This window comes from Penaeus chinensis, chromosome 20 (genome assembly GCF_019202785.1).
Source record: "Penaeus chinensis breed Huanghai No. 1 chromosome 20, ASM1920278v2, whole genome shotgun sequence".
NCBI lineage: Eukaryota > Metazoa > Arthropoda > Malacostraca > Decapoda > Penaeidae > Penaeus > Penaeus chinensis.
In genome coordinates this window covers 12,638,424-12,658,866 of record NC_061838.1, presented here as the reverse complement: position 1 = coordinate 12,658,866, position 20,443 = coordinate 12,638,424, and the positions used below count along the sequence as shown (strand labels likewise).

General features: G+C 44.9%; 1 protein-coding gene across 5 annotated transcripts in view; it reads right to left on the bottom strand.

The window, feature by feature from the left end:
* The window catches only part of LOC125036089 (phospholipase D gamma 1-like), a 219,103-nt gene that overhangs the window by 63,956 nt on the left and 134,704 nt on the right, over positions 1–20,443 (bottom strand). The window contains exon 3 of one of the 5 annotated variants that reach the window (XM_047628481.1): positions 19,392–19,478. The exons of the other annotated variants lie outside the window; for them this stretch is intronic. The gene's annotated coding sequence lies outside the window, so the exon portion shown is untranslated. The remainder of the gene's footprint in view (positions 1–19,391; positions 19,479–20,443) is intronic. 5 annotated transcript variants of the gene reach the window in all.

The following is a 20,443-nucleotide window of genomic DNA, read 5'->3' as shown; positions in this document are numbered from 1 at the left end:
AAGTCACCGTCGCTCATTGGGGGGGGGGGGGGCAATGGAGGAAGCGGGGGTGGAGAGGGTGTGGAAGGGAGTGGAGGCGGGGGAAGGGAGGGTGGGGAGGGGAGGGGAGGGGGAAAGGGGGGGGAGGGGAGGGGGGTGAGGAGAGGGGAGGGAGAGGAGGGGAGGGAGGGGGGAGCGAGCGGAGAGGGTGGAGGTGGATGGATAGATGGGGAAAAAAGGGGACGAAGGGGGAAAGGGGGCTGGGGTTTGGGGGGGGGTGGTTTGGGTTGGGGGGGAAGGGGGAGGGGGAGGAGGGTAATTCGCCCTGCGGGGACGGACAAGGAAAGATGCCCCTGTTGTTAATTCAGCAGTGTTCCCGCGGCCAAAGCGTGCTGCAATTTTGTTTCGTGGGAAAAAATTTGCCAATAATAGGAGGGATTTGCGGTAGTGAAATTTCTAATTTTAAATGTTCTCCGAAACCCCAACCGAAAAAGGAATTAGGGGGTATAAGGCCTTTTAAAAAAATTATTTTTTCCCCCTTTTGTATCAAATTCCCCCCCCCCTTAAAAAATATAAACCCACCCAATTTTTCCACGTTTTCACCCCTATCCCCCCTTTCCCATTTCGCAGAACATCCCATCCCAAAAAAGAGGTCGGGAAATTAAAACAATAATTAATCCATGAGAAAATTTAAAAGGTGTTTTGTGAAAATGGTTGCGAAGCCCAAATGTTTTTGGTGCCGGGAGATGTCCCTGCTCTTAAAATTTGGAAGATTAAGTGTAATGTGTTTTTTAGCTGGGTACGTTTCTTTGAAAGTAGGCCAGAAAGTCGGAGAGGAGAGGGGATATCAGAGAGAGGGGGAGGGGGAGGGACGAGAGGAAGGAGGGGAGGGGGTAAAGTGAAGAAGGAGGGAGAGGGGATAGGGAAGAAGGGGAGGAGGATAGAGGAAGGAAAAGAATTGATACGAATAGAAGAGAAGATAAAAATCGACTCGATAAACAGACCAAAGAGGAGAGGAGATGGAGAGACAAATAGACGAAGAACAATCGTGTCAATTAAATTGGGAGGAGGAGGGACACAACAGGACTGCGTCAACAATCCTGCGTTTATTACCCCGAACTAACCTGTGGTGTATCAGCGTGACCCAAGACCCTTCTGGTTGGGGAAAGGGGGGAGAGGGGGCGTGTGCTCCCGGACATCGACTCAGTTTAACGTGATTGTAAACGCTTAATTACGGGGGAGAAACACATGGGGATAAACATTTGGACACCCTCCGGCCTTCCTCCATCCTTTATTTCTCTCTCTCTCTCTCTCCTCGCTTCTCTCTCCTCTCTTCTTCTTCTCTCTCTTCCCTCTCTCTCTCTCTCTCTCCTTACGTCCATCTCTCTTGGACCCTCATTCTTCTGCTTACCTGCTTCCTCTCTTCCTGGCCTTCCTTCCTCCTCCTCCCTCCCCTTAGACCATGTCTACCACTCTCCCCTCTCTACCTCATATTCCCTCTTTCTGTCCACCCCACCTTTCTTCCCTCCTCTCCTCCCTCCCTGAGCTCTCCAACCCGTGGGAAAATCGAAGCAAAATCCCTTTATAAAAAATAAACTCCCGCGCAATTGTTCATGCCGAGCTGGCAACCTGGCTTGATATTTGGTCTACATTAACTATGCATGAAATGCCAAAGCTGGACGGCATTTCGGAGAGAGGTCGTTTTCTCGTGACTACTTATTTCGATGTATGTGAATGCGAGCGGGGGAAGGGAGATGGATATGAGCGAGGAAGGGAAGAGAGAGGGAGAAAAGGGAGAGAGAGAGAGATAGTTGAGAGAGTGAAACAAAGTTTTTTACCCAAGTCAGTGCTGTGTGTGTGGTTGTGATCATATAATGCGCGTATTGGTGCAGGTTTCCCCTCTCTTCCTAACCCTCACCCAATCTCCTCCTCCAATCTCAGTTCTCACACTTGTCCTTCGAACTTTTCGGTCAAGCTCAACTTTCACTCCCCCCCCCCCCCCCCACTCCCAGCCTTTATGAGGCCAATTCGCATCAGAAACAAGAAAATGGGAGGAAGCTGCTTTGAAAAGGACGCACGCGAACTTCGTGGGAAACAAAAAGTTGTCTGTCCCTCACTCTACCTCCCTCCCACCTTCCTCGCCCTTTTTGGCCTCTCCTTTCTCACTCCCTTTATCTCTCTTCCCTTTCCTCCTATTTCCGTCTATCTATTCCTCGTCCAAACCCCCTTCCCTATCCTCCCTTCTCCTCTACCATTTATTCCCGCTTCCCCTCTTCCTTTCCTCCCCTTCCCCTTACCCACCGCCCCTCGTCCTCACCCCTTCATTACCTCTAAATTCCTTCCTCCTTCCTATTTTTGGCCTTCCTACGCGGAGACAAGCTGGCTCTTTTGGGTTGCGAAACTCAGCGACGTGGATTAACCAGAGGGGAAATCCTACCCTGGAAGATTCGGATGGAAATTAAAGCGTCATTGTTATCCTCCTCCTTCATCCTGCTTCCGCGCCCTCCTTCTCTCCTCCCTCCCTTCATATGTTCGCTCCTGCTCCTTACTGTCGTATTGCCTCACTCCGCCCTTACTCCTCTCCTACTCCTCCTCCTTGTTCTTAATCCCACTGTTTCCTCCTGTTCTTTCTCCGTCTACTACTACCTACTACTACTACTACTACTATACTACTTCTTAAATACTACTACTACTACTATCACTACTACCTACTCTCTTCCTCCTCCTCCTCCTCCTCCTCCTCTCCTGATCCGCCTTCTGCTTCCTCTTCTGCACCCGCTCTGTTCCCTCTGTGAAGACGTTAACGTAGGCCTCGCGGGCCACTTGGTTTTGATCGAAGAGTATTTTATTTTTTCTGGAACATTTTCTTTTTCTTTATTCTTCTCTCTAGTTGGTCGACAATTAGTTTATTTTTTTAGTACTAAGTCTGGTTGATATTATTTTATAAAGAAGGGAGGGAGCGAGGGAGGGAGGGAGGGAGGGAGGGAGGGAGGGCAGGGAGAGAGAGGAGAGAGAGGAGAGGATGAGACCTTCCCCTTGATTCGAGAGACGAGAGAGAGAGAGAGAGAGAAGAAGAGAGATAGAGACGAGAGATGAGTGGAGAGAACGAGAAGCAGGAGATAGTGAGAGAGATTAGACGACGAGAGAGAGAGAGAGAGAGTGAGAGAGAGACGAGAGAGAGACGAGGACCACGATGAGAGAGAGATCGAGAGGAGATGAGAGAGATGAGAAAGAGAAGAGAAAGATGAGAGAGAGAGAGAGAGAGATGGTGTGTTGAGAGGAGAGGAAAGATATAGGAAAAGAGTGGGAGGGGGGGGTGGAGAGAGAGAGAGAGAGGAGAGAGGAAAAGAAAAGAGAGATGAGAGAGGAGATGGGGGAGGGAAGAGAAAGATATAGGAAAAGAGGCGGGAGGGGGGGGGGGATAAGAGCTGATTGAGAGAGAGAGCGAGAGGAAAAGAAAAAGAGAGAGAGAGAGAGAGAGCATCGTCGACTGTCACCTATCCCCACCAATTAGACTGATTCCCAAGTCCGTGCTGCTCCCACCTAAATTAGTATAGCAATGTACCCTGCCAACAAAGAGTTTAATTCCATCTCAATTTGTGTTTATGAAGCGGAGTTGCGTCCGGAAGAAAGGCAGACAACCGAATCGAAACGCCAATAAACATGGATAAAAAAGTTCTCGAGCTCCCCAATCAGTGGGCGATACCAAAATAACCCTTCCATTCCCCTCCCCCCCCTAAAAAGAGACGAGAGCGAGAGGATAGGGAGGAGAGAGAGAGAGAGAGAGAGATGATGAGGAGGGAGAGAGAGAGAGAGAGAGAGAGGTAGAGAAGAGTGAGACGACGAGAGAGCAGATTTGAGAGAGAGAAAGGTACGAGACTATTAAAAAAGTCTAAGAAAGAGGAGAGAGAGAGGAGAGAGATGATGAGAGATCAGAGAGAGAGGAGAGACTCGCGAGACGAGACGAGAGAGAGAGAGAGAGAGAGTAGGGGTAGAAATCGACCGACGAGAGAGAGAGCGAGAGAGGAGAATGAGAGAGAGAGAGAGAGAGAAGAAAGAGGAGAGGAGAGAGAGAGAGAGAGGAAAGAAAGAGAGAGAGAGAGAGGGAGAGAAGAGAGAGAGGGAGAGAAGAGAGACGGAAAAGGAGCGAGAGAGGGACGAGAGGAGAGAGGGGGAGAAGATGAGAGAGAGAGGGGGTGGAGTTGAAGAGAGAGAGATGAGGAGAGAGAGAGAGGAGGGAGGAGAGAGAGAGAGAGGAGAAAGAGAGAGAGAGAGGAGAGAAGAGAGGAGATTGGGAAGTGTGAGAGAGAGAGAGAGACGTTGGAGAGAGAGGGATAGGGAGAGGAGAAGGAGAGGAGAAAGAGAAAAAGAGAAGAAGAAAAAGAGAGATGAGAGAAGAATGAAGATTGAGATTAGAGAGACGAGAGAGAGATAGGAGGAGAGAAGAGATTTGAGGTTTTGATTGAGAGAGAGAGACGAAGAGAGGATGAGTGAGACGAGAGAGAGAGAGAGAAGAGAAAGAGGAAAAGAAAAAGAGAGAGAAGAGGGAGAGAATAGAGAGCGGAGGAGCAATTTAAATCGGGAAATTTTCCCCTGCGTTATAATTCCCTTTGAAATTTTTAAGCACAGAAAAAAAAATGTCCCCCCTTTGGGGAAAATTCAAGTTGTGGGGATGCTTGGTCTCATAAAGCGTTGTGGAGGAGGGGGAAGGGAGGGGAGGAGAGGGGGGGGGAAGGAAGAGAGGAGACGGGGGGAGAAATGAAGAGAAAATGAGGAAAGGAGTTTGGGGAAGAAAACCGATGGGGAGGAAAGAGGAAAGGGAAAGGGCGAGAAAGGGGGGGGAAAGGGGAAGGGGAGGGAGAGGGGGGGGGTTAAAGGAAGAAAAAATGGAAAAAAGGTAAGGGAAGGAGAGGAAAAAAAAAACCCAAGGGGGGGACGAAAAAAGAAACAGAAGGAATTGAAAGCCAGTAATGAGTAATTAGATAATTATAAAATAATAAAAAAATAAAAAAAGAAGAAGCAAAAGAAAAAAAGGGGGTGACGGGAAAAAGGGGAGAAGAAGAAAAAGAAGAAGAAAAAGAAAGAAGCAAAGGGAAAACGAGCCGCGATGAAGAAGTAGATGAAGAAGAAGAAGGAAATAGAAAAGGGAAAAAGAGGAAGAAGAAGAGGAACCCAGAAGGAAAAAAGAAAAAAAAAAGCGAGAGTGACAGCTGGGCTTTAGGGTTAATTTTTTACCCCCCCCCCCCCTTTTCCCTCTGATTCTCCTTCCCTCCTCCGCCCTGAATTCAACCCCCACACCCTTCTTTTGCCCTTAACCCCCCCCCTATCTAAAAAAAACATGTATTGAAACCCCAAAAAATTAAATCCGTAACCCCTTATCGCTCGCCACTTTGCCCCCTTTTTATCGTTTTCCTTTTTTTTTGCATTCTGAGCTTAAAGAAAGTACCCGGGTTTAAAACTTTCATCCTGGTTTGTTCCCTTTCCCCCTGCCCTTCCCCTTTTTTTTTGTTTAACTCTTTCCTTTTTTTTTTCTCTTCTTTCTTGTCTCTATTTCTTTTTGTTTCCTTTTTCCCTCTTTTCCCCTTTCTCCCCTCCCAAATTCCCCCTTTCCCCTTTTTTTGTATGTCCTTCTTCCCCTTTTGTGTTCCCTTCCCTCTCCCTTTTAATTCCCCTATTCTTTCCTTTTTTCTTAATTTTCCCCCTCCCCAATTATCTCCCCCCTTCCCCTCCCCCCCTTTTTTTCCCTCTTTCTTCCCCCTTCCCCCCCTTTTCCCTTCTCTCTTTACCTTTCCCCCTTCCCCCTTTTATCCCTTTTCCCGTCCCCCCTTTTACTTTTTCCTCCCCTTCAGGAGAAAAAGTCCCGGGAGGGAGGCCCTTCCCGGGGAGCAAATTGATTTTTTTGTCGTTTTGCGCGGATCTTGGGTCCCCCTCCCGGGGGCCCGACGAGGGAGGTAGATGAGGGGGTTTTCCCCCCCTTTAGTGGGTTGGTTTGTGCAAGGAGGCCCGCCAATAAAGATTATTTCTTGAATTTTTTACCCCATTCTTCTCTCTTTCTCTTTCTTCATTTTTTGTTGTTGTTTTTGTCTTTTGTTGTGGGCTGTCTGTTTTTGTCTGTGGTTTTTTTTTTTTTTCGTCACACACACCCACCAACAACAACCCAACACACCCAAAACCCCAACCCCCAAAACCCCCCACAACCAAAACACCACCCACAACCACACAACACAAACGCCAACACCTAAACCATTACCCAAAAAGACGTTAAAAAAAGGGAAAAGGAAAAAATCCTTCCCCTTTTCCCCCCCCCCCTTTCTCCCCAGGATCCCCTTTTTCCCCCGACTCCCCCCCTTCCTTTTTTCCCCTCTTCCCTCCTTAAACCCTAGTTTAAAAAAAAGTCGACGCCCCCCCCTCCCTCCCCCCCCCTGCCTCTTTCCCTCCCCCCGGCCCCTGAAATCTTTCCCAAAGGCTTACAGGCAAAAGGGGGGGACAGGCGGAAACCCGGCCCCCCCCCCCTCCATTCTCCCCCCCTCCCCTTTACCTTCCCCCCCCCCCCTTCCCCCCCTCCCCTCCCCCTTCCTGACCCGGTGATGAAACCCTTCCCCCCCCTCCCCCCCTTTCCCCCTTCCCCCCGACCCCCCCCCCCCCTGTTCTATGTCCCTCCGCCGCAGAGAAAAGGGGGAGAAAAGCGAGCAAAGGGAAAAGGAAAAAAAAAGGGGGGGTTGGGAAAAAGAGCAAAGGAGAAACGGAAAGGGAGGGAAAAGGGGAGGATGGAAAGGAAGAGAGAAGGAGGGAGGAAAGGAGAAAGATATTTCCCCTTGATACCATTTCCTTTTCTCTTCTTTTTCCCTCTTTTTATTTTTCCCCTTTTATACTCCCCCCCTTTTAAATCCTTTAAAAAGAAAGGAAAAAATAAAAAAAAAGTGAAAAAAAAACAAATGATATCAAATATGAGGAAAAAAGTTTGGAAAGAGTTTGTAGGCGGAGAGGAGAAAATTTTTCCCCTTTTTATTTGGGACTTCAATTACCCAAATTTTCTGTTTTTTTCCCCCCTTCCCCTTCTTTTCCCATCCCCCCTTATTCCTTGCTTTAAAAAACATAACAACAACAAAAGAGGAAGAAAAAAAAAAACTATAAAACAAAAAAAAAACCCCAACCCCAAAAAAAAAGAGGAAACTTAAAGATTTGTGTGTGAAAAATATTAAAAAAAAGAAAAAACAAAAGGGTAGCCATATCCCCTTTTTTCGTTTTTTTTTTTTGTTTGCCGTTTTTCCCAAAAATAGAGCAGATTTGGAGCCGCTCTTCGAAAATCCCTTCCCCCCCAAAAAAAAAAAGGTAAAAAAAGCGCGAGGAAAAAACCGAAAATAAACGAAGAAAAATTTGTATGGGGAAGGAAAGGAACAAAAGGAAAAAAGAAGGGGAACAAAGAGGGGAGAAAAAAGGGAAAGAGGGGCAAAAGGAAGAAAGGTGAAAAAAGGGGAGGGAGAAAAGGAGAGGGGGAGGGAGGAAAGGAAAGGGGGAAAGGAGGAAGAGGGAGGAAAAAGCTCGGCAGGAAACCGGGGAAAAAAAAAAAGGAGGAGGGTTAAAGAAATTTTTTCGGAGGGGGGGGGGGGGGGGAGGGGGAAGAGTGGATGGGGACAGAAGGGATAGGGGGGGGGAGAAGAAAAGAAAGGGTGAGGAAGGATAGAAGAAAAAGATGTAGATTAGGAGAGGGAAAAAAAAGAGACAAGGACACGGCACCTAGAGTGAAGGGGGGGGGGAGAGGGAAAAGGGGATGATGGACGGGCTGCCCCGAAGAGGAAGGGGAAAATGAAAAAAGCAAACGATGCAAACGAACACAGAGGGAAGAAAAGAGGGGGAGGCGAGTAGAAAGGGAGAAAGGAGAGGTTGAAACGGAAAGGGCGGGGAAGAACAAAAAAGAAAAGAAAGGGGAAGGAGAGAGCGGGGGAAGACAGACAGAGGAAGGAAAAAAAAGAAATGGGGGGAGAGGCGGGGGTAGACGGAGGGAGGACGGAGGTAGAAGAGACAGAAGATAACGAGGGAAAGACGGAGGAAAAAGAGAGGCAAGGAAAAGACGGAGGGAGAGAAGGGGGTGGAGGAGAGGGGATGTAGGGAGGAGGAACCGGGTATCTCCTGGGGGCTAAACCCCAAGATTACCGGCCCAAGAAGGAGGGGAGGGGGGAGGGGGAAGGGGGGAGGGAGGGAGAAGGGTGGGAGAAAGGAAGGGAGAGTGGGGGGGAAAGAGGGAGGAAAAGGGAGGGAGGTAGGGGGGATTGAGGTGGGAGGGGAGGGGTGGGGGGATGAGAAAAGGGAGGGAGAAAGTAAGGAGAGGGGGAGGGGATGACCCGGAGGGGCTGGAGGGGAAGGGAGGGAGGAGGGAGGGGGGAAGGGGAGGAGATGAAGGGAAAAGTATGAGGGAAGTGGGCTGGGGGGGGGGGGGTGAGGGGGGGGGGGGGGGGGGGGGGGGGCAGCTGCCTAGGTAAACCAAGTGAGATTTTTATTTAACGAAAAGCGATTTTGGTTTGCGAGTGTTTTGGTGGGGGGAGGAAGAAGGGGGGAGGGGGGGGGGGGGGGGGGGAGGAACAGGGGAAGAAAATAGAAAAATGAAAAAGAAAAACAAAATTTTGAGTGAGAAAGAATAGAAGTGGAAAAAAAAACACAAATATGTGTGTGTGTGTGTGTGTGGTGTTTTGTGTGTGTGTGGGTGTGTGTGTTGTGTTGTAGTGTTCTTGTGTGTGCGTGTGGGGCGGAGCTGATAACATGTGAGGGAAAGGGTGGGAGATTCTCTAGGATTTTTCCTTTTTTTCTTTCTTTCTTTATATTGTTTTATTATTTTAGCTTACTCTTCACGTTGTTATTTGTTTCTTTAATTTATTTATTTTTTTGTTTCTATGTCCCCTTTCCTCGTCCTCTCTATTTCTCCGCTCGCAATACCAACAGGGAAAAACATCAAGTTGTTTTGAAGGTTTATGCGGGGGGAGTTCAATTAAAAATACCAGGCGGAGCTTTTAACAAACATTTTTTGTATCAAGTCCCGCCTCGCTCTATTGACAAAACAACAAAAAACCAAACTAAAACTAACTAACACATCACCCATCCGAACAACATATGGTTAAAATTCAAGCCAAAATCGAACTTTAAAGGCGACTGAAAGAGAGAAAAGTAAAACTTGACTCCTACCAGGATGTGTACTAAAATAAAGTTTCATCGGTTAAGTTACATTAATGTCGCGCTCTAGGCTGTGACCCATTTCAAGCGATGCAGCACGCATGGGATGGGATCGAAATTGGAGATTATTGTTTCTGATCGGCCTGGGAGGCCGCGGAGAAGGCAGTGGTATCTTTGTGGGGGATTGTGGCTTTCTTGAGAATGTTTGACTCTTGAACATTCCCAAAGTCTTATGAGAAGTCCAGGAGAAGACATGATGGAACTAGTAATCATGTTGAGTTGTTCGACATGACGACTATTTTTTTTTTCTTCGCCTTTTCGACGGAAGCCGGATGCGAATTTCACTCTCCGTTGACCCGGGATGGAATTTTATCTCTAACTACCGAATAAGAAGATTATGAAATAAAGGGAAAGAGGCTATTGGTAATGAAAAATAAACTTTTCAAACAAAAATGCCCAGGCAGTTGGGTCGCCATAATACAGGTTTTAGACAGACAATCACACCACACACACACGAACACACACACACACACACACACACACACACACACGCAGCCACACACACACACCAATCCACACAACAACACCGGCATCGGAATATCGACGGCCTTTTTTTCATCGGCTTATGTGTGCTAAAGCCAAATCTCCTAGAGGGATCGAGGTCAAGACAAACAGGAAAAATGAGTTGCGTGCCTGTAGCCAATAACCCTCTATATGCTCTACACAAACACACACACACACACAACACACACACACCACACACACACCCACACCACACGGACGCACCGACACACCGCGATTCCAGTGGGACCATACTTCCTTTTTTCTGTTCAGTGGAAAGATACGTTGTTTGCTTTGGCGATGAAATTAGAGAGGGGGAGTAAAGAAGGAGGAAAGAGGGACGAAAGAGCAGGGAAGGAGATAATGAAGATAAAGGGTAGTGGGAGGTCGGAGGGGCGACTTATCGAGAGGGGTGGGAGGAGATGATGTGGATGATGATGATGATGATGATGATGATTATGATGATGATGATGGTGATAAGGAGGAGTAGGAGGAGAAGGAGGAGAAGGAGGAGAAGGAGGAGAAGGAGGAGCAGGAGGAGAAAGGAGGAGGAAGGAGGAGGAGGAGTAGGAGAGGAGGCGGAGGAGGAGGAGAGAGCGTTGAACGGGAGAAAACTAACACTATCGAGATATACCTTAGTAATGAAACGCAAACAAAATAAAAAAATAAAAAAAAGGGTTCGAGTAAAGACAAGAAAAGACACATGCGAAGGAGAAAAAAACGAAGAGAGAAACCCTTTGCTATAAAAGGAAACATTAAATGTATCGACCTTCGCACTAAAACGGACTTGCATCTGGCGACATCTACACATAAACTCTCTCTCACCGTTCGCACTTTCCTTCTGCTCTCAGATCCTTAGAATATCTCTATATTTTTTCTTCATTTATCATCTTTCATGTCCCTTTTCCATTCATTTATCAGTTTATTCGCTCTTCTTTCTCAGTCATTTCCCTCAGTCTTTTCTTTCCGTTCTTCTTCCTTTTTTTACCCTTTCTATATATACTAACTTTACACTAAGAAATCGATGGTAAGACATATTGATAAAATAATACTAAACAGCCACACTCGTCACAGCCTAATTAAGTTACCCCATTCTCCCAATCACTTCCAATCTAACCCCCACTAAACATACATCAACCCACTTCCTCATCCCCAACACCCAACAACACAAAACATCTATAATGCCCCCCACCAACACACACCTACCCCCCCCCCCCCCCCCCCCCCCCCCCCCCCCCCCCCCCAACCCCCCCCCAACCCCCCACCCCCCCCCCCTTCCCCCCCCCCCCCCCCCACCCCCCATACCCCCCCCCCCCCCCCACCCACCCCCCCCCCCCCCCACCCTCCCACCCACCCCCCCCCCCATCCCACACCCCATTCCCCCCCCCCCCCCCCACCCCCCACCCCCCCCCCCCCCCCACTAACCCCTCCCCCCCCCCATCCCCACCCCCAACACCCCCCCCTCACCCCCCCCCCCCCCCCCCCCCCCCCCCCCCCCCCCACCCCCCCCCCCCCCCCCCCCCCCCCCACCCCCCCCCCAACACCCCCACCCCCCCCCCCAAACCCCCACCCCCCACACCCCAACATGAAATCAATTTTAAATACCCAAGGCCCGTACCTCAGTCCGGCGCGAAAAAAAAAATACAACGGGGTTCTCATTTCCGTGTGAAATTCCTCCTTCCGGCCTTGAGGCGGGAAATTGGTTTGTGGGCCCTCTGCCTCGAACTTCAATTAAAACTTGCTTGCACCTCCGGAAAAATAAAAAAAATAGATTGAGAGGTGGAAAGGGGAATGGATGGAATGAAGAGGAGCGGCTAAAGATACTGATAATAGTAGAAGGGAGAAGAAAAAAAGGAGGACTAAAGATGGGTTAGTAAAGGGTTTTTCCCGCGTTTGCCTCCGTCGGTTAGAGTGATCAATGACGAGCCATTATATCAGACCGAGATACTCAGGTTTTATCCTATTTTTCCTCTTCTCTTATCTTAATAGACTTTAACTTCGAGTCGTGTTGATAAGCTGCTCTAAAACGTCAATAAAACCCGCGTCACCCCAAACCGACTAACCTTTTTATATTTTCTTCGACATAATTCATTTGCGGTAATCTTAAGGTAATATATACGAGACGAAGGGGTCGAATATTGATAAACCAAGATGGCTTTCGGATGGCTGTCTCGCGGCCGACGTCGGGGGATCAGTGAGGGGGGGGAGGGGGGGATGCTTAATATGTCGTTATCTTAGATGAGCTTCCATCGCTATCGTAGTATTTTTGGGGGGCAGGGAGTAAACTGGTAGGGGGTAGATATAGTGAGGGGGAATTTTAGGGGGAGGGGTTGGGGTGTGTAGTCCGGGGAGAATAGGGAGGGACTGGGGAGGGCAAGAGGAAACGGGTATAGGAGAGAGGAAGGAGAATCATAAAGGAGAGGGGGAAGGGGGTGGGGGGAGGGGGGGAGAGGGAAAAGGTGTCGTTTTTGAGAGGGGACGGAAGCCGAGTTGACAGAGAAGAGGCCGGAAAGGACTGGGCCAATCAATAGAGAGAGATTGGTGATCCGGGAGGGAAAAAGCCGTCGAGGGGGAAAGAATCGCCGGATGATGAGAAGCGGTTGGGTCCGGGTGGTTACAGGGAAGAGAAGCCGGTTAGAGAGGGGAAAGGGGCCCGGGTGAGAGGGAGAACACAGTAGAGGGGGTAAACACCGATGCTGGAGAAGGGCAAGATAATAATGGATTGTAAAAGGAAGAATCTGACTGGAGGAGGATGAGAGGCCGGGGCTGGGGTAAGGAAGGAGCTCGATAAATTCCAACTTCTGGAGAAAGAGGTTAGGAAAGAAGGGGAGAGAGAGGAGAGAGATGTGAGAGACGAGAGAGAGAGAGGGAGGAGAGATCGAGAGAGAGAGAGAGTGCGGGAGAGAGAGTGAGAGAGGAGGAGAGAGTGGGGAGATGCGAGACGAGAGCGAGAAGTGAGGTTTAGAGAGAGAGAGAGACGAGAGAGGTAGAGAGAGGTGTTGGAGGGAATGAGGACGGAAGAGAGTAGAGGAGATAGTAGAGAGATGAGATGAGAGGAGAGAGAAAGAGAGGAGGGAAAGAGAGAGAGGAAACGAATTTATGTTTAGTTGAGAGGGGAGGAGATGATGGAGATGAGAGAAGGAGAGAGAAGAAACCCGCACACACACCACACAAACAACACCCACAACCCCAAGAGCGAGACAAGAGAGAGAAAGGAGAGAGAGAGATGAGGATGAAGGAGAGAAGAGACGAGGATGAGGGAGAGAGAGAGGACGAGAAAGAAGAGAGAGAGGGGATAGAGAGAAGAGAAGAGAGAAGGAAAGGAGAGGGAAGAGAGATGAGAGGGAAGGGGATCTTGATATAGGACCGCAGTGTTGTTGAACGTTTCGGAATATAGATTAATTCGAGTTGATGCTGAATCGGCATAAAAAAAATATATATGTATATACAAAATGAATAAATGAATATAAAACAATAATAATGAAAATTAAAAAAAAAAAAAAACATTTTCAGGAATCTCAATGAGCAGGAAAACTTCCGTTGGAAGGAGGTTTGAAAGGCCGGTAAAGATAATTCGGACGAAAGGGGAATGAGAGCCCGGTTGTGGGGGGAGATCCGATGGGAAATTACGAAATATGGAGGCAATGGATGGATGCAGAAATGTGAGCGAAGAGAGGGCAGTAAGCCGGTGGTTAACGGGTAGTAGGAAAAGCGGTTGAATGGGGATAAAGGGCTTAGAACAAGAAACCAGCTTGCAGAGTAGCTTAAAACCAGGTTTCTTAGACAACAGTGAGGTGGGCAGAACAGAATGGTGGGATAAAAACAAAAAAACAAAAACCACGGCTTTGGGAGATGAAAAATCGGTTGGAGGGTCCAGGGCGAGGGGAAGGCGAGGCCCGGATGAGAGACGATGGCTGCCATGACGGCTGAAGGGTCAAGGAAGGGACGAATCCGCCGGCATGTTCACGGGTCATGCAATATAATGGGAATGCTGCATGAGTTGGAATTGATCGCCCTCGATGTTGCGAAGAAGCGTGGCATATATTATTTTGAAATAGATAAATAAGATTAAAATGTGCAGAATGAAGTAAGGGAGACGGGAATATAAGTGTAATGAAGATAGTTAAGGACTATCAAGGCAGAAAAAAATAATTGTAAACAAATGCTAATCTTACAATTATAATGAAGAGGAAAAAAAAAATATAATTATAATAAATAACACATCCATTCGTGGACTACGATTAACAACCGGGACTCCATCCTCTTTAAAGTCATTAACCCTAAAAATTTGCCCCAAATTCGAAAAAGTCAAACGGGGAAAAAAAAAAAAATCCTTCATTCGTCAAAATTTCTTTTCCTCATTTTCCTATCGAAAATCCCTCTCGAATGCGTTTCTCGCTTCGCTTGAAAAGCAAGGGCCGAATGGAAAAAAGGGGAAAAGAAGAAGAAAAAAAGAAGGAAAAGAAGACGAGAAAACTTAAACGCGATCCATCTTCAACTTAAGCTCCTATATATTTTTTTTTTCTCCGGATTGGGGCCCTAAGGAAAGGGCCCTAAGAAGGAACAAGAAGAGAGAGGGGAGATAAAAGAGAGAGAGAGAAGAGGGGAGAGAAAATTGGGGAGAGAAGAGAGAGAGGGTGAGGGAGGAAGGAGAGAGAGAGAGAGAGAGAGGGGAGAGAGAGAGAGAGAGGGGAGGAGAGAGTGAGAGAGAGCGAGAGCGAATAAAAGGGAACAAAGAAAGAAAAAAGAAATCAAAGGGGAGGGAAAGATGAGAGATATTTCAGTTATCCATCGAATTAATCTGCTTTCCGGCGTCAAATCGGCACCAACCCGCTTCTACTACAGATTTAATGGGCCTTCTCGGATAGAAAAATTACAGCCGGTTTATTCCTGATTATGGGGTGTTTTTAAAGGATATGGGTTTGGAGAGAGATGGGGGTGGAGCGAGAAAGGGGGGAAGGCAATAGGGGCGAGGAAGGAAAGGATGGATGGATGGAGGAGGGGATGGATGGATGGAGGGATGGATGGATGGATGGTGGATGGATGGATGGATGAGGAATGGAGGGATAGATATATATAAGATAGATGAAAATAAATAAATGGGGTGGAATGAATAATAAGGGGAAGGATGTATATCTTAATTTGGGGGAGAAAGGGAAATTGGATGGAAATAGGATGGATTTGATAAATGAAGGAAGGATATTTAGAAGAATGGAGGGAGAAGGAGATGGAACGTAGACAAGAAAGCGAGAGTGTGACGGGAAAACGTGGGGAAAATTGGAAAGAAAATCCACACACACCACACACACACACACCACACACACACACACACACCACACACACACACACACACGAACACACACACACACACGAACCACACACACACACACACAACACACACACACACACACACACACACACACGAACACACACAAACACAACACCACACACACACACACACAACACACACACGAACACACACACACACCACACACACACCCACCAACACGAACACACCACACACACACACACACTACGAACCACCCACACAACACACACACACACACACACACACACCACCCACACACACCGAACACACACACCAACCACACACACACACACACAACACACTCACGAACCACACACACACACACAAGGTGAATAAAACCCCGGTATTTCCACTTCCATATACCCTTTACTGAACCAAAAAAAAAAAATTGCCTTTTCCTAAGAGTATTCTAAAGGCTGTTAAGGGTAATGATTCTTAATTATCATGGAATAAAAGGGGAATTTTGTTTTTTTACTTCTGGTAAATATAAACTAGAGTAAAATTCTAAAATAATTAATATCTAGCTATAATGAATCTTATGGGCACTCCATTTGGGTAAGCGTTTGGGGCGTCCCTTACTTCGCCATTTTTTTACCCAAATTTATGTGGGTATTTTATGGTAAGGGTTATTTTTAGTGCATATTTTTTAAAAAAGGGGTTTAGTAATAACAAAAGTTTTTAAAAAGAAAAAAAAAAAAAAAAAAAGGGAAAACAAAAAGACACTTAAACCTCTCAATAAAAAAGGGAATAAGCAGGGCTTAGCTCGGGAATTCAAAGGATTTTAAGCGGGGGTTATACCTGTGTAAAGTACCTTTTTAGGGACAAAATAACCCCAAAACCAACGCAAAAAAAAAAAAAAAAAAAAAAAAAAAAAAAAAAAAAAAATCCCCCTTTAAAAATCGACAATGACACCCGCCCCAACAACACAGCGGAGGCACCAAACAACAATAAATTGAATTTTCCAGGGTCTCACCGCCCTCTGCTCAGGTCCCAAATTTCCCGGGGGAGGCTTGCGTGGGGGGAAAGGGGGTTACCTCATAGGGGTGGGGGGAAGCCTCCCTGACACCTGTTTAAAGATAGTGATGACAAATGAGGTGATGATGTGAAAGAGATTTATGGTCGATTAATAGGGTATGATGACAAAACAAACCACTGTTTTTAAAATATGAAACTTATGCAAAAGGGGATTCATACTGAAATTCATGCAAATTCTTTAATCGCTGGGGTTCCCGAACATTCCCAACAAGGATGAGCCACAGAGGAAGAAAGAGATACAGACAACAAAATAATAAGGACGCCAAACAAAAATCCAAATAAATGTAATTGCATTTCCCCCCAAATACTATTGGAAAAAGGGGGAAAGAGCAGGAAAGGAAGAAAAAAAAAAAGAGGATACAAGAAATAAATAACAAAATAATAAAAAACGTTGGAAATAAAACTAAAATTTTGACTTTCCAAATCCACTTAAAACTTACCAAGGTCTGTATATCAAGCACTTCCGAAGTCTCCGGAAAAAAACAGCTGCAAAAACCTTCCCAAAACCGAGTCGTGCATAACACTACTATAAAAAGGAAACCCCACGGGAATACTGTAAAATCTGCAAAAACATTAATAATTAAAAAAAAAAACACAAGAAGGCTTAAAATAATTTAAAAAACACAATCCACATCCATTTTTTGAGAATACAATGGTTTTAAAAAATATCAAACAGGGATAAAAAAGGAAAAAAGGGAAAAAAAAAAGAGGAGAAAAAAATAACTATACACAACTTTTAAAAGCGGTTCCCCCAACAACAGGAAATTTGGCAGGCAACTTCCCGTACGGTGGGCTTTTAACAAGGCGGGAAACAGAGAGAAAACCGGGTGATGGGCCTACTTTTGGGCCGAGGCATTCGCTCGGGGGGGGGGGGGGGGGGGATCCACGTCCACCTCCCCCCCCGGGAACGGGAAAGGGGAACAGAGGGGGGGGGGAAAGGGGTTACAAAGGGGGGGGGGATATTTAGCCGGTGCTTTCGAAGTTTCATTTGCTTGTCGTTAACAATGAGGACTAACCTGGAACCTTGTAAATTTTTAAAAAGGTTTACTTAGATAAAGGGGGGACAGAGAAGATCGATAAAAGATCCATTTAGATTTTGTAAAATAGGAGAACGAGAGAGAGGGGAAAAGGAGGGGGAAGGAGGAGGAAGAGAGAGGGAAGAGGAGATAGGAGGGAAGAGAGAGAGAGAGAGAGAGACGAACGAGAGAGAAGAACCAAGAAAGAGAAAAGGGGACCACAGAAGAGAAAAGTAGAGAGAAAAAAAAACCGTGAAAAAACGCGGGACAAAGAGTCGAACGGTCAAACCAGCGAAGGAAATCACAGAGAACAGAAAAAAAAGAAAAAGTAAAAAAAAAGAAAAAAAAAAAAGAGAGAAAAGGGAAAATAGAAAAGACTTATCTACCCATCCCTCACATTGACTTAACGGGACCCAGAGACGTTCAGAAATCCTCTTCTCGGCCTCAGGTGGCGAGGCGATTCTCAGCCGTCACACACCACCCCTCAGCTGCTTCCTCTTTCTCACCTGCATTTTTCACGCGTGCAATTTCAAAAGGGGGGCCGGGTGATAAATGCAAGGGAAAAAAAACAACAATTGCCGATATAAGTTATTTCTTTTTGGGCCAAAAATATAAAAATTATAATTTCGACTAGAATAAGATTGTTAAAATATATAACTAAAAAATCGGCAATGGAATATAAAAATACATAATCAAAACTAGAATATGACTAAATCTAAAACAATTTGGTTGTTTTTAATATATTATATATATATAATATATAATATGTATTTAATATATACATATCTAATAATATATATATAATATTTTATATATATATAAATATATAACAATAAAAACATTTAGCTTTTTTTTTGTTTTGTGTTGGTGTGTGTGGTTGTTGGGGTTGTGGTTTTGTTTTGTGTTGTTTTTGTGTTGTGTGCATGTACTAATATATTTACATATATATTTATTTATAATTTATTATAAATCTATTTTTATAAATACATATATATACATATCATATTGTAAATAATTTATATATATCATACTATAATTATATTTTGTTCATTTAAGTATGTATTTTTATGATATATTAATTATTTATATCTTATCTATATCTTATTTAAATTTTTATTTTTGTACATATATACATCTTTTTTTGTTGCGGTGGTTTAGGTATATATTATTTATGTTTTTTGTTGTTTTTTTGATGTTTTTTTTTTTTGTTTGTTTGATTTGTTGTTTTTGGGGTTTTTGTGTGGGTTTGTTGTGTTTTTGGGGGTGTTGTGTGTGTGTGTTTTGTGTTTTTATTTTATCACACCACAAAACCATAATAAATTTTCACATATGTATATATTATTTTTAACACACAATACACACACACAAATCTCCAACACCATCATTACTGTCCTTTTAACTATGGAAAACGCCGAGAAGAGCGGGGGACCCCAAAACGCGGGTTATATTTTTAAACGCAAACGAGCTTCCCCCGGCATCTCGCCCCGGGGCGAGGGGGGGAAAACAGGTGAGAGATCGCAGAGGCTGTGAGGCGCTGTGTTAACGCTGAAAACCCCGAGATCCCATTTAGATACGGGGCTTCATCTTTATTCTCTGATGGGGGTCGTTTTGTTGGGGGCTTATACTCCCTTTTGTGCATGAGGAATTTATCGCCCATGCTTTTTAATAAAATCAATTATCATTCAATATATGATTTTTTTAAATTTAAAATTATTATTTATTAATCATTATTTCGGTTTTTTATCCAAAATTGTTATTTCTTATACCCCTTTTTCATTAACCCACATCACAATCTCATTAAATAGCCACATCCTTAAAAGCAACCCAAGTTAAGCACTGTTTGCCAAGATTCCTTGGGCATAGGGATTCCATACTCGCTAATCACTTTTGGGGGATGTGTCCAGGTCAAGAGAGGTCACCGGAGAAGACACAGTTGTGGGAGAAAGGCCGTGGGTAGGCTTAGCAGACCGCGCAGGCCAGTCTGGACAAGAAAGAGGGTAGGGAGATTTGGGTTTCGGGGGTTGGGGGCGGGGGACGTGGGCTGGCGCTTGGTTTTGAGTAAACAAAATTCAAAAGACTATGGCCAAAGAAACCACTTTTTAAATGCTATTGCATCTAAGTTATATAATATATACATATATGTATCTTAAAATTAGCACCAGAGGATTCCCTAGCACCCACATACGAGACCGGGGACGCCCCCACGGGGCCCCCAAACCCACCAGCCCCCCCCCAAATCGGCCCCCAACCCCACCGGGAAGGAGAGAAGGGGTGGGGGTCGGAGGGGGTAGGAGCAGCACGCCTACCTCATGGTGACTGACTGACTGACTGACTGACAGACTGACAAGCCTTCCTGTTGGAACTCTGGGCGGTGCTAGCAGATTCGGTGGGGCCTGGAAGAGAGTTGGAACGGGCGCTGGTGGCAGATTATTCACTCGTGGAAAACAATGTTAACTGAGAGACAGAGAAAGGGGGCGAGGGAGAGAGAGATGAGGAGGAGAGAAAAAAAAAGGAGAAAAAAAGGTATAAATGGCGGAAAACACTCCGAGAATTCCCGTTGGCAAAATTGTGGGAAAAAAAACAAAAAAAAAAAATAAAACGGGTAACAAAAAATATAACAAAAAAGAAAAAATGCACACATTCATTAAAAAAAAAATCTTAAAAACGACAAAACATTCGATTTGGGCCCTTTGTATGTTCTGACCCTTTTGTTCACAGTTACGAGGGTTTTTCTGATATGAAAGAAAGGTGATTTTTTTTTTTTTAGGAAAGAAACAGATATGCTTGTATGTAGTTATCCCTATATTGTCCCTGTATGCATTATACACATTTTACCCCATGCAAAATTTATATAGTATATAATATATATATATATATATTTATTATTTTACTAAAATTTATATATAATATCTTTATATATATAATTTTATATATATATATATAATATATATTATTTTACATTAATATATAAATTTTTAATATTTTCTTATATTTATTTAACATGTACACTACCGAAAGGGTTTTTTTGTCTCTGTCTTTCTTTAATTCACTCACACTCATATTAATATATTTTTCATATAAAATTTACATTACACACAACCCCACACATTATATATATTATGGCCCACAAAACACAAACACACACACATTTAAATGTATGTATGGATGTATGTATGTTGTATGTATGTTGTATGTATGTATGCTTGAGTATGCATGTAGTAAAATGTATGTGTGTATATATGGTGTGTATATATATTTGTAAACGTATATTACATAAAAATTATTCGTTGTTATATGTATGCATATATATAATTTCACACAAAATTCATTTTTTTTATATGTATATATCATATATATA